General features: G+C 44.4%; 1 long non-coding RNA gene across 1 annotated transcript in view; it reads right to left on the bottom strand.

Moving 5' to 3' along the window:
• Window positions 1-10,840: 10,840 nt before the first annotated feature.
• The window catches only part of LOC134732209 (uncharacterized), a 32,870-nt gene continuing 29,248 nt past the window's right edge, over window positions 10,841-14,462 (bottom strand). The window contains exons 2-3 of the long non-coding RNA XR_010115150.1: window positions 11,432-11,647; window positions 10,841-10,942 (exon numbers count right to left, since the gene is read on the bottom strand). This is a non-coding gene — a long non-coding RNA (uncharacterized lncRNA). The remainder of the gene's footprint in view (window positions 10,943-11,431; window positions 11,648-14,462) is intronic.

Below are 14,462 nucleotides of genomic sequence, written 5' to 3'. Positions count from 1 at the left end.
TGGTCCAAATAAGGAGAAAAAAAATACAGCATCTTTGAAAAGAAAGCTGAGAAGGCGAAGGGGGCCTGGGAAAAAAGGGCCGAGGTAGAGGAAGGAAACGGAGGAAAATTACAAATGACAGGAGTTTCTAAAGAAAGAGATTAAGATAACAGAATTCTGTACAGAAGCGGGCGGGACACAGGGGCAAGGGAGAGGTGGGGAAGCCGAGGTGGTATGTGGGGAGTAGGAAGCGGGTACCCGGAGAAGGGAAGGGGTCCTCACCTGGAGGGAGGGAGCTCTGATAAAGATTATGCTGCCACCCCGGGGGTTCAAGCGTAAATTGCAGGTTGGTGTTGAGAGCAAATGAGGCCACGTGGTGGCTCACGCCTGTAATCCCAGCACTTTGGGAGGCCGAGGTGGGCAGATCACTTGAGGTCAGGAGTTCGAGACCAACCTGAACAATATGGTGAAACCCCATCTCTACTAAAAATACAAAAATTAGCCAGGTGTGGTGGTGGGCACCTATAATCCCAGCTACTCGGGAGGCTGAGGCACAAGAATTGCTTGAACCCGGGAGGCGGAGGTTGTGGTGAGCTGAGATCATGCCACTGCACTCCAGCCTGGGCAACAGAGTGAGACCCTGTCTCAAAAAAAAAAAAAAAAAAAAAAAACAAGAACAAGTGAGGGAAAAGGGCATCTCGGAGGCTCTGATTTTTGTGTAATGCCTGGTGGTGAGAGAGATGCCTGGAAATATGGTGGCCAGATGCACAGGAGATGGGGACATTCCCACCGGGAGAGGGGGAGCTGAAGACAGCCTCAGTCGCTGCGCTCTTCCCTGACCCCTGATCTGTGAGTCAGATTTCTGGCTCAGGCTGAGATGGGTTGACCCCTCTCCCATGGAGGGGGTTGTCTAAGTGCTCCCCTGGCCACCTGTGTTTAGGCCAGTGGCCATCTGGGAAGCATTCAGAGCCTTGAGGCCACTGAGCAATCTAGAATGCAAGTCAGAGACCAAGCAAAGGGGATGGTTGTGGACAAGCAGCCCCCTGGCTCCTGTCCCCAGCACGCCCTGACACTGGGCTCCTGGGTGAGCAAGACCAGCTCCAAGGTCCACCTGCTGGAACACTTCTTGGCCTGGCCTGGCCAGGCAGGGCAGAACATTCTAGGGAAAAATCCTCAGGGCCAGCCTCTGAGCTGGGGGAAAGACGGGCTGGCTGCCAAACCTAGCAATGCTGCACACAGATTCTCTCATGCGGCCAGACTTCTAGACACATTATCCTCTAGTTCACCTCATTCATTTATTCATTTACTTCATTATTCGTTCAACAAATAGAGCAGAGTCTGCTGCATAACTCAGGCTCTGGAGTCAGGCAAAGCTGTGTTTGCACTGTAGCTGTACTACTTCCTAGCTCTGTGTCCTTAGACAATCACACAACCTCTGTGTCCCAGTTATCTCACCTGTTGCAGAGACATAATCATAAAATTATCTCAGTGTGTTGTTGGGAAGATTAAATGAGGTAGGGGATTCCGCTCAGAACCTGAGCAGAGTAAATGCTTTGTAAATGGTCACTTTTGTTCTGATTATTGTCATTACTGTTATTATTAGTAATATTATCATTAATTTCAAAAGTGTGAAGGTGGAGGATGCTTCTTCCTCACTCATGACGATTCCTTCTATGTGGGAGAGGTCCCACTTCACCCCTGGTTTCTCTCTGTCCCCTGACTTTCTCCCCCAAGGGGAGAAGTGGTTTTCTTATTTTGATAAATCTGGAAAAGAGAAACTGGGTATGTGCGGCCCAGCCACTGTCTTTTCTCTTTCTCTTGGGAGTGAGGCTGCCATCAAGAAGTACGTTCTGCTGCCCCTCCATACACGTCCCACAAAGGCCTGTCCAGAGCTGCTGTGATTGGGAGGTAATATTTTTAGGTTGGGTATTCGATATCAAGAAATCTACCAGTGCACAGATATAAGCTCCATTTTCCAGCACCCACTTTATCAGTAACAAAACGGATGCTCCATTTCCGTCTCCATCTGCCAAGTCTTTTGTTTTACTTTAGGAACAGTTGAGAACTCTAGTGAAAAAAAATAGGTGCTATTTATTAGGTGCCCTCTCAAATCCCACCAATTGTAAATAATTACATGCATACAAACAGCGGAGATTTGACCACCTGGGTTCAATGAGACAGTTCAAAGGAAGAATTGAATTCAAATCCACAGATTTTTTTTTCTTCTCTTGAATCCCACCAGGATCCTCATAAACATTCCAAATGCTTGATGACCCTGTGATTTCTAACAGAAATTTATAGTTTCATTATGTAAAAGACAAAAAAAGGGCTTCTTGCCCACTTACTCTTCTTGACCTGTGCCCCTCCCTGGAGCCAAGGTTAGCAGTTTTCATGAGTACTGCTTACTTTTTGTTTAGATCATCCTTTCCTATTGAATTCCAGATCCTTATCCAGGGCCTCATGCAGGAAAGGGCTTCTTTTATGTGGGTTTTTGGTTTTTTTTAAATGGGCTTCAAGGGCTGAGCTACCTTCGGTAAACTAAGTCTTTGGCTCCCTGGTGATCACGAAAAGTTTCATTCGTGTAGGCTGACTCTTGTTTGGAAACTGTGATTGCATGAAGCAGAGAGATTCTGAGATTAGGGGGGCCAGAGCATTCCAGCTCAATAAATCAATCCCTTTTTAATTGTGTCCCTGTCAGCCAACATTCTTCCAGAGACAAGAGGGAAGGGAGCTTGTTAGCAGAGTGATTCCTCACTCCCCTTTGTGTGCTGATCTCATTGTAAATCAGATGGAGCAGCAGCAAGGAGAGCTGTGCTGCACCTCCCAGGTCTGTCCCAGTCACAAGAAAGAAGCACTGGATCATCAATATTCTTGACACCAATTCGGAACTTTTGAGAAATTTCAACCTGGGTGTCCATCTTTGCGTAGAAAACCAAGTTCTAACCCCATTTGATGAAACTGACTGGCTCACCCTGCATATTTCTAATCCCTTTAAGTTAAAGATCATTAAATCATCGGTTACATTTTCCAAGTTTCCTCCAAAAGTTGTTAAACAATACAGTTTCTATTAGGTGTCTAAACTTACCTTTCCTCGTTGGTGTTCATAGCCCTGTTGTTCTTCTAGAAATGGGCTGACAGTAGATTTACCCTCACAAGATGAATGAAATCCCAGGTTATTCACAAAACCCAGAATCTGGGCAGTGTTTGTTTTTAAATGTGAATGATCTAGAACCTTCATCTGCTCCTCAAATTTTAACATATATGCAAATCCCTGGGAATCCTGTGATCACGTAGATTCTAATTCAAGATTTCTGAGTGAGGGGCCCAACAGTCCACATTCCTCACAAGCCCTCAGGTGATGCCAATGCTGCCAGTCCACGGACAAGATTTTGAGTAGTAAGGATCTAGAATCCACTTATACTTTCACCTGAATAATGTTCAGAATCCATAACATTGTCTCCTTTGTCTGGGTTCTGTAGTCTCACAGACCTGGACAAGTTACTTAAACCCCATAACCCTACTTTCTTCATCTATATCTCATGAGACAATGCATGAAAGTATTTATAAAAGTGCCTCGCACAGAGTAGGCACTTAGCAAATGGTACTGTTTAACAGCATCAGAATCAGTATCACCTAGATCAGGGGAAGCTGCAGGCTGCAGCCAAATCTGTCCTGCCACCTGTCTTTAGAAATCATTTTATCAGAACACGGCCATGCTCACTGATTTCCACATTGTCTCTGGCCGCTTTTGCACTACAACGGCAGAATTGAGAAGCTGCAACAGAGACCTCATGGAGCTCACAGCCTAACATGCTTGCTACCTGGCCTCTTACAGAAAAAGTTTGCTAACCTTTGATCTATATCACTGATTCAACAAGAAAAATAACTATGGAGCACCTATTGTGTACTGGGCCCTGGGGATAATAAAAAGTTCCTTCCCCTGAAAGATCTCAGCATCTAATAAATATTTAATTAATCCATGTGATATCCCCAACACACTCTTGCCTCCGGGCACCCATCTTTAAAATGAAGATCATTACAGCACCCATGGGTGTTGGCACGTGGGCTTACTGAGTTAACGAATGTTAAATTCTTAGGATGATACCTGGAACATATTAAGTGTTCAGTAAATATTAGCCTTTATTATCATTATCCTAATAGGTGTTTTCATGCAAATTTTACACCCACAAGAGAGGTTTATTACTGCTCTTAATAGACATACAAATTGTTAGCAGGCAGAATCTTGTTATTAATCCGAAGCTGCCCCATGTAGTCAGACCACAGATACTTCCCCATCATCTCCTTAGTCCTTTCTGACAGTCAGGCTCAGGACAGTCCTAAAGTTCAATACAGTAATAATAAAAAAAAAATTACCAGTAACTAATGCTTTCGAGAGGCAGGTACAGGCACATGTGGAATATATTATTACAAGAAATCGCAAGCTATGAGGTAGGCAACTGCTGTTTTCTGCACATACAGATATGGAAACAAAGGCTTCTATAGTCCCTGTAACACAGCTGATGAGTGATAGAGCCAGGATTTGAACCTAGTTGTATGTTAAGAATGGTCTTACTTCAAGACCCACAACACAACCCCTGTACTCTGCTGCAAACATCAGAAAGCGAGTGGGCTGGCAATAAACATCTAAGGTATCCTTGCAAATGGCAGGTATTATTCCAATGCTGAGCAACAAATTTCACACCCACATGAATTGGCAAAAACCTTCCGAGGCCTTTGATTTGTTGGCAGCAGATAAGGCAGTCACACAATTGCACTGGCATCTGCTGCCAGGAGTGCAAACCAGAAACCAAAGGCAAATAATGGTCAAAGCTATTCAACAGATGGAGTGGCCTGAGGTAAGAAGCACAGGCTTTAGGTTTTAATCCTGGTTTGATGAACATACCTTTACCTAAAGCCTTAGTACTGGGCCTGGCCCTGGCCCTGTAAACACACAGTGAGTGGTAGCTGTGCACATTTTATATAAGGTTATATGACGAGGAGCTTTGAAATCAGAGACCAGGGTTCAAACCGCAGCTCCAGTCATTACTAGCTGTGGTTCCTTGAAGCAAGTTCTTACAAAAGGGGACTCAATTCCTTTTCTGGACAACGTGGCCCATGACAGTGCCAACTTTGTAGAATCACTGTGAAGATCAGTCGACATAAGGAATGTCACATGTGTAGCAGTACAGTATCACCAAGTAAGCCAACAATAAGTATAATTTGTTTTTATCTTTATGACCCCACCCCAGTCCCAGGGTCTGGTAGGTCTCTACTAAATGTTACTTCCTTTCCCTTCTGTTTTTCCTGATATAAACCTGACTTCAGACATATCCAACAAGTCCTCCCAACCTTAAATCAACCCTTCACATATTTTTAATGAATTGCTTCCTCAAGCTCAAGTTTATGGAAAGAGAAAGTAGATTTCTTCTAAGAGTAAGTAGATTTAAAATATGTCGTTGCATGTAACATAAGTGCTTGAATCATCTTTTCTCTATTGACTTCCATTTTCATTCAGACATACTCTACTTTCATTGCTGATTGATCTGTATCCAGCCAGCAAATCTTTATTGGGCACCTACTGTGTGTCCAGTACTGTTGTCAGTGCCAAGATATAGAATCAAATAAGGCAGACAGCAGGCCACTCCTGTGAAGATGACGTTCTAATGGGAAGAGACAGACAAAAAGCACGTGAACAAGGAGATCATGTAACTTCTTACTTTGCTCTAAAGCAAATAAAGCAGGATTGTGTGAAAGCACTGTGGGTAAGAGGGGAATCAGCTTCAGACTGTGTGGTCATGGAGACGCTGAATAATGGGAGAGACAAGGCAGGCAAGGGTGAGAAAGAATATTCATGGTAAGCAGAATGGCCAGTGCAAATAGTGCAGAGTGGAGAAGAATCTGGCCTTTCCACAAACATACAGACATCCAGGTGGCCAGAGCAGAGGAGGAGATTCGGCTGGACGGGCTAAAAAGTGAGGGGCAGAAGCCTGGTCAAAGAAGTTCACATGAGCTACAGGAAGGACCATGAATCTTTTCCAGGAGTAATGAGGAGCCATTTAAAGGTTTAAAGTAGGGAAGGAATGTGATCTGATTTTACTTTTAGAGCAATCACTTTGGTTGTATGTGGAGAACCAACTGGAAGAGGCTGAATGGAAGCAGAGAGACCAGTTAGAAGGCCACTAACTGGTCTCACTGCAGGCAAGAGGAGATGGTGACATGGACAATGGCAACAGATAGAAGCAGGCAGATTCTGGATATATGTTCCAAGTTGAGCTGACTTGCCTAGTTGAATGAGATTAAAGAGAGAAAGATAATCTTTCACTGGCAGCAGGCCTTAATGTTTGTACCAATCAGCAATTTGATCAAGACTTTGATCTGGTCCATGACAGCATCTGTTAACTCTGATCTTGACCTGAGTTAAGGGCCTTAGTAAAGCCAGTTTTAAGTGCTCAGTGGTCACTTTAGCAGGAGTGGCCTAAAGGGTAACTATTTATATCTGGAGATATTTATAGACACCAGTGCACCTAAATGCCACTCAAGACAGGTGCCAGTCAAGTCTTCTGGTTGCTTCTCCATCCTGAGAAGCCCGTCCTGCTGAGGGCAGCTCTTTCTGCCACTGATACAACAGAAAGAGCAAAAAGTTAGAGCCCAGAGGGGCCCGAGTTTTCACCTGAGAGCTCCTCACCTGGCAGCTACAGGATCGTCGTCCAGGTGCTTAATTTCACTGAGCCCCAGGTTCCAATCTATAAAGCAGGGACCTCCAGAGGTAATGAACAGATCCCATCCAGCACATCATTATTGCTGTGTAAACTCCCACAACATCTCACATCTTTGCTCTTAGTAACCAGTGGTTTGGTTCGCCTTCCTACATTTTCTCAGAGCTGCCACTCCCTGAGGCAGGTTTTGCTCAGTACGATAAGTGTCCTAGCCACCACATCCCTTCCACTTGACTTGCTGTGTTAGTCTGGGTCCTCCAAGAAGCAGTCATTAAGGCAGGGTTAAATGTGTGAAGATTTTATTATGGAAAATCCCTGTGAGACAAAATGGGAAGAGAACCTGGTAAGGCTGGGAGCTGTCAGATCACATTGCAGGTCTGGCCTTGAGTGAATGGGAGAGGGAAGAAGGGTGAGCAGAAACGTTCTAGAGTTCCAAGCTATCTAAGAAGATTTTGGCAAGGTCATCGGAGCCCTCAAGGCAAAGTCGACCAACAGAGGAGTCTCATGTCTTACGACTATTCTGCATTCTCTCTACCAGCCCTTCCTCTCTTCATGTCCTTCCTGTCCAACATAGACCCTGCATTAGTCCATTCTCACACTGCTATAAGGACACACCAGAGATTGGGTAATTTATAAAGGAAAGAGATTAAACTGACCCACGGTTCCACATGGCTGGGGAGGCCTTAGGAAACTTACAGTCATGGCAGAAGGGGAAGTAAACATGTCCTTCTTCACATGGCAGCTGGGAAAAGAAGAATGAATATCCAGTGAATGGGGAAGCCCCTTGTAGAAACATCAGATCTCATGAGAACCAACCCACTATCACGAGAACAGCATGGGGGAACCACCCCCATGATTCAATTATCTCCACCTGGTCCCTCCAACAACACGTGGGGATGATGGGAACTAAAATCCAAGATGAGATTTGGGTGGGGACATAGCCAAACCATATCAGACCCCATGGTCCATCACCGGACTCAGGCACTGGCTGGGAGCTGTTTTTGTGAGGCACAACTTTGGCACAAAAACTATGATGGATTTCAGAGCCCAGCAGCAGAGCCCTCAGTCAATGACACACTATGCAATCAGGAATCTGTGAGGAGCACTCTCACTGATGTCATGCTTGCTGGATCCAAAACCGAGGACTTTACTGGTTAAAAAAAAAAGTGAAAAAATCATGCAGTAGATAACAGTGTTAGGAAGCTGTAAAATGCCAGACATCGCACGATGTTCCCATCCTCTAAGATCCTTCTCTTGAGGGCCCAACTCCCTCTCAACAGTGGCTTCTCTCCTACACCTTCAGAGTTTATAAGGAGCTTTTGTTCTTCTCTCACAACTTGGTCCATAAAGTGGGAACTGCCTCAAATACTGTGGGTCACTCAGACAGCCATTCTCTTCACCTCCTCTCTTGCGCCTCCTCAGGGCAGGAGTGGTGACCTAATGCCATGGTGATCCAGGCAGAGCCTTTCATCCACTGAGCTGCATTAACCAGGGGTGGGTCTCCGCATGAAGAGGCAGGCCTGGAGGCCACCACTCCCCTGCAGTGGATGAGGCATGGGGCAGGACAGTTTCCTCCAGGATGCCACTGATGGGGCAAGACTGGCTTTGCAGATTTAACTCACCTCATAAGGGATGAGTCTAGGCACTAGACTTGGAGGAGCAGAAGTAGAAAGTCCAATTTGAGCTTCTGTTCTAAGCCATATTCTCCAATCCAACTCTGGGCAATAAATATGGAATCCGAACCCTTATTTATCACTCATTTCTATTTCTCGGATTGATTAGAATCAATTGGAAGAAAGACGTATGATTAACTGGCACCTGTGGCACCTCAAATCTCAATGATGTCACACCTGATATACTTGGATTATTGACCACGGATAGTTTCTGTTGACACCACTGTTTGTGTGGTGGGATGCATCAACACTTCTTGAGCCTTTCCTCTAGTCTCAACTCCAAGTGGCTTTCCAAGTGGGCCTTTTTCATCTGTGGTCATGATTACTCTCTGTCAGCATTTTGCACCACTTGCAGTCACTTGCCTTGCCCTTCCCCTGCAAGCTTACAGCCTTAGAAATGCTGGGAAGAAAAAGGTTCCAGCAGATCCTACTTTCTTTTTCTCAGCCACATACAGGCTCCTCCCACAGTACAGTTAGGCATTCACACACAAGAACTGTAGTTATTAGTTTGTAAAGTTTCCACCCTATCAGGGAGATCATCCTACAGCCCTCTGGTTCATGGAAGATTTGGCACATGGTGCTGAGTCCTCCCTCCCCTAAGTGTTGCCACCATCCTAGGTGACTGTTACTTGCACGAGGATAAACCACTACACCTTTTGACCTTGGTCTTTACCTTCCTCCATGCATTCCTGTCCCAATCATGCATTCCTGTGGCCACCCCTGGACCTGACTTCAAGAAGCACATCTCTACCTCTGAAGTCTTAAAATTAGGTGTCTTACTTTCTCCCCAAAGCCTCACATTTCAGAAGGTATTCATAAGTGGGGCAGAGACCCCTTGAATGATAACTTCCTGGGGTGTTCCTTAAATATGGCTATCCTAGACCCCACCTCAGACTTACTGAGTTAGACTCACTAAAGAGGTACTCAGAAATATGCCTTTTTAGCAAGCCCCTAGATGATGCTTACGCCTGGTTGAGTTTGAGAACTACCATCTGTCAGTTCAGCCAGGTGGGGTGTTACCCTCACCACACCTGTCCCTCAAATGCACAGAGCCCTCACATCCTTGACTCCTCTGCGTTCTCTCTACCAGCTCCTCCTCGCTTCACTTTCTTCCTGTCCAACAAAGACACCATGGTCCATCACTTTATCCCTCTTAGCAATTTCAATTTCCTTGTCTAACTGGGCTAGCTTTGTCCAGCAAAACCCCAGGACTTGGACAATCCAACTACCCACCTTTTCCATCAGGGCTCATTGACTCATTTGTCCTTTCAGTAAAATTTTGCTCAATGCCCAAAGTATTCCAGTCATTATATAAAGTGATAGAGCAGTTTTGTTTTGCTTTTTAACTCGTGATCATTTACCATTGAGGAGTTCATGGTTGAGTTGGGGAAAGCCACAAAATGATCATTTTGATATACTGTGCTAAGTTCAGGAATAGAAGTAAGCCCAGGGCACTGGGGTGGAGAGGTACACCAAGATCAGGAAAGCCCCCTTGGAGATATCTCAGAAGAGTCTTAAAGAAATGATGAAAAGGAGGTAGACAGACAAAGAGGAGGGGGTGCATTCCAGTAACAGGTCAGTGTGAGCAAAGGCAGGACGTGAGAACAGCATAGCAGGTATGAGACATGACAAGCAATTCAGTGCTGCTGAAGCGTGAAGTTCATGGCATGGAGGGGGGAGAATATTTTCCAAACAAAAACTCAGGATATATGACCTCAATGAGGCGAAATGTTCCAGATTAGGAATGTCTCAGAAAATACCAGATGTCACCAATATACCGGGTAGTTAGGGCTCAATCTGCCGCCTCCTCTACATAATCCTGCTGCTACAGACCCTCAACTCCCTACTAGAATACACCAGACAATAAAACCCACTGTGCAGGATTCTGGGAGACCCTTTTCATGTCAACCCCAGTGTTATTATAACAGTGAAAGATAAAAATATCAACAGGGGATTGGTTAAATTTACTGGGATATGTTCAATTACATCATATGTCATCATATTAGACTTCATTTGCTAACAATAACATGAGAAAATCCTCACTTAAAATTATTTTAAATAAAGCAAGTATTTTCATATGTTAGGAGTGACTTCTACTTAAAAAAAAATCTATGTATATCAGGTAATATAATATAATATCATCATAGAACAAATAAATGGAAATAATTGTTAGGTTCCCATTTTTTCTAGTTCCACTCTATTCTCCATGCCACAGTCAGATTGATATTTCTAAAACGCAATCTTAACCTGCCCAAAACCCTTCAAAATCCAAACTCCTTTATCATGCAGCCTGAAGTTCAATATCGTCTGGCCCCTTTCCCACCCTCACCTTTGCTTGCCATCATCTGTCTCATTTCCAGACCTTCACACATGCTGTTCCTTCTCCTGAAATGCCCTTCCTCATTCCCCTCACCCACTTGCCTGCTTGACCAGCTCTGCTCATCCTTCAAGATGCAACTGGCCAGGTGCGGTGGCTCACATCTGTAATCCCAGCACTTTGGGAGGTTGAGGCAGGTGGATCACTTGAGGTCAGGAGTTCGAGACCAGCCTAGCCAACATGCTGAAACCCTGTCTCTAATAAAAAATACAAAAATTAGCCAGGTGTGGTAGCATATGCCTGTAATTTCAGCTACTCAGGAGGCTAAGGCAGGAGAATTGCCTGAACCCAGGCGGCAGAGGTTGCAATGAGCAGAGCTTGTGCCACTGCACTCCAGCCTGGGCGACAGAGCAAGACTGTCTAAAAAAAAAGATGCAACTTAGATGTAACTGAGTATAGGAAGCCTCCTCTGACCATCAGCACTTTCGAGTTATACCCATAGCCCCTTCTATGTACTCCCATGGCACGCTGTGCTTTCCCACAGCACTTTCCACACTGTATTGGTATTGTCAGCTGACTCCTTCCTACGCTCCACTAGAATTTAACCTCCATAATTGCAGAAGCCATATTCATCTTGTACACACACACACACACAGACACAAAATCTGTATTAGTTATCTATTGCTGCCTAACAAATTATCCCAAAACTTAGTGGCTTAAACCAGCAAACATGTATTATCTCACACAGTTTCTGAGAATCAGAAAACTAGGAACATCTTCATGGTGTGATTCTTGCTCAGGGTCTCTCAAGAAGTTGCAGTCAAGATGTTGGCCAAAGCTGCAGTTATCTGAAGGCTTGACTGGGGCTGGAGGATCCACTTCCAAGATGGCTCACTCACATGGCTGTTGGCTGGAAGTCTCGGTTTTTCACTGCATGCATGTGTTCCTGACATGGCAGCTAGCTTCTCCAAAGGGAGAGCAAACCAAGAAAAAAAGCAAGGACATAACAGAGATTCAATATCTATTTTAGTCCCATTTCATACACAAGGAAACACAGAGAAGAGAGGAACACAGGTAATGTGCTCAGGATCACACAGCTAGTTAGCATCAGAGGCAAGGTTTGAACCAGGCAGCCTGTCTCTAGAGCTATTGCTCTTAACCATCCTGTGATACTGCCTCTCTAAGAAAATCAGTATATATTTGCTAGATAAAAGAAACTTCCATTTGTTAGGAGCCATGTGTTAATATATGCTTCCATAAATGAGCTTGATTTTAGTACATTCATACTATACACCAAGGACTATGCTAGACACTTGAGATATCATTTCAGTTATACACACATCTATAATCCACATTGCACTGAAGGAAACTTACAATGTTCCAGAGCATCCATGGCTTGGAAAGGGAATGGCAGCCAATGGCAACCCTTGGCCTTGGAAAGCTGGCCTCAAGATCCAGCTCCTTGGGAAGGGCCAGGTCTCTCTGGGGTTGCCACCTGAGCTAAGCTCCCTCAGGCCAGCAGGCCCAGCATCACTGTGTCTAAGGCAGCCAGCTTGCCCCAAGCACCTCCTGCTGGGAGATTAGGATGGGGCCTGGGTGTGTAGGGTGAGGCTGACAGCTGTGATTTGGGCTGGATGATTTCACTGGAGAACCATTCTACAGTTGCCTTGCCCAGGCTATGAGAACGCTTGGAGGGAGACAGCCCAGCAGTGATATCACCACTGAGGTACCAGGCACAATGGCACCCTTGTAAGATGTAGCTTGTGATCTCATGGGTCCAAAATACTCAGCCATGATCCCTGCCCCAGCCCTAGACACAGCACAGTGTAGCTTGTAATGCCCATGAGCTGGGATTAATCCTCTTCCCCAAACCTAGACTTGGGAATCCACAAGAAGAAACCAGCAATATTTGCCATGGACAAATTTTTCAACTCTCTTCTCATGCTTAAAATCATAAGAGGAGAACTTAAAGGTCCTTCCACTGAATTACTATTTGTTCTAGTTTAAGTATAGGTGTTGTTCACATTCCAATGCACCACACATACTAAAGGACCATACTTTATTCTTTTATCAAACATTTTCCCCACCTTATTTAGAGAGGATTCAAGATTTAGATACACACAAAGCAGGAAGATCACATGAATTATGTTGGAGAGAAAGAAGATAAATCAATACTGGAACATTGAATGGAGTGATATGATTTGGCTGTGTCCTCACCCAAATCTCATCTTGAATTGTAGCTCCCGTAATTCCCTTCTGTTGTGGGAGGGACCTGGTGGGAGATAATTGAATCATGGGGGTAGGTTTTTCCCATGCTCATCTTGTGATAGTGAATAAGTCTCACAAGATCTGATGGTTTAAAAAGGAGAGTTTCCCTGCACAAGCTCTCTTCTCTTGTCTGCTGCCATGTGATACATGCCTTTCACCTTCCACCATGATTGTAAGGCCTCCCCAGCCATGTGCAGCTGCAAGTCCACTAAGCCTCTTTCTTTTGTCAATTGTCCAGTCTTGGGTATGTCTTTATCAGCAGTGTGAAAACTGACTAATACATGGAGCCAAGAACAAGATACTGGAAATGTATACCATGGAGTCCTTCACACTTAGTATGGATGGCTCTACTTTGGCAGCCCTGAGCCCCCTAGCAGACAAACTGAAGACAGAAACCCAATCAAATTCAAAAATCAGTGTTCAGCATCTTTCTGTTTGTTTGTTTTTTTAACCTGTATATATTGAAGTATATTTTTCTTCGATAAATTTATTTTTAAAAAATTATAATGTTCATGAGATTAAAACTAGCCAGCTGCTCAAGAAAAACACAACTACCAGAAAAAAAAATTCCAAGATTTATCATAAAGAGTATGTAAAGTGAGATCATAAGTAACATCCTTATAAAAGTCTCTTGGTGCAGGCTGAGAGAATGAATCGGATTGTGTTATATGGCAAAGATGATTGAATATCACTGCCTTGATTATGCTACTTTGTGTGTGACTCTGTCTTAGCAGACTGAAGAAAGAGACTCTTCTGATAGCCTTGAAAATGCAACCTGTTATTATGTGAACTCCCAATAGAGAGGGCCACATGGCAGGGAACTGTGGGTGGCCTCTAGGAACTGAAGACCTCAATCCTACAATCTCAAGGAGCTTAATTCTGCCAACAACCATATGAACTTGGATAGGACTTCTTCCCAACTCACGCCTCCAGATAAGAATGCAGCCCAGCCACCCACTTGAAAGCAACTTTATGAGACTCTGACCAGGGTACCCAGCTAAGTCATGCCTAGTCCCTGGTCAACTGAAACCAATAAATGGATGTTGTTTCAAGCTGCTGGCCCTTTACAGAAAAAGTTTGCTAACTTCTGCACTAAAGCACAATTCATAAAGAAAATGATTCTATGAGAAGTATATTGGCTTTTTAAAGCACACGCAGAGAGAAGTAATAAGAATGTTTGGAGGCCCTACTCTGAGCCAGCACCGAAAAAGCCACTAACATTGACATAAGAGAGTATAGGTCACAGCTGAGCAGGGCTCATGAAGGCAACTGAACCAGCTAGATTTCTTTGGTAGCAAACAACAGAAGCTGATTCTGGCTAGTTTACCCAGGAAAGAAATACATCTGAAGCTTATCAGATAATTTGTGGAATCAAAGAAAAGACCGGTGACTTACTCTCAGGAAAGGACAGAGACAAGGACAGTTCTGGGGGTTTAAATAGCAGAAGTGACTCACAGCTGCAGCAGAACTCTGTCAGTGGAATGGCTGCCCCTTAATTCCGGGTTATAT

This window comes from Symphalangus syndactylus, chromosome 13, assembly GCF_028878055.3.
Source record: "Symphalangus syndactylus isolate Jambi chromosome 13, NHGRI_mSymSyn1-v2.1_pri, whole genome shotgun sequence".
NCBI classification, from domain to species: Eukaryota; Metazoa; Chordata; class Mammalia; order Primates; family Hylobatidae; genus Symphalangus; species Symphalangus syndactylus.
Note: the sequence above shows the minus strand (reverse complement) of the source record. Positions and strands in the feature narration are given on the sequence as shown.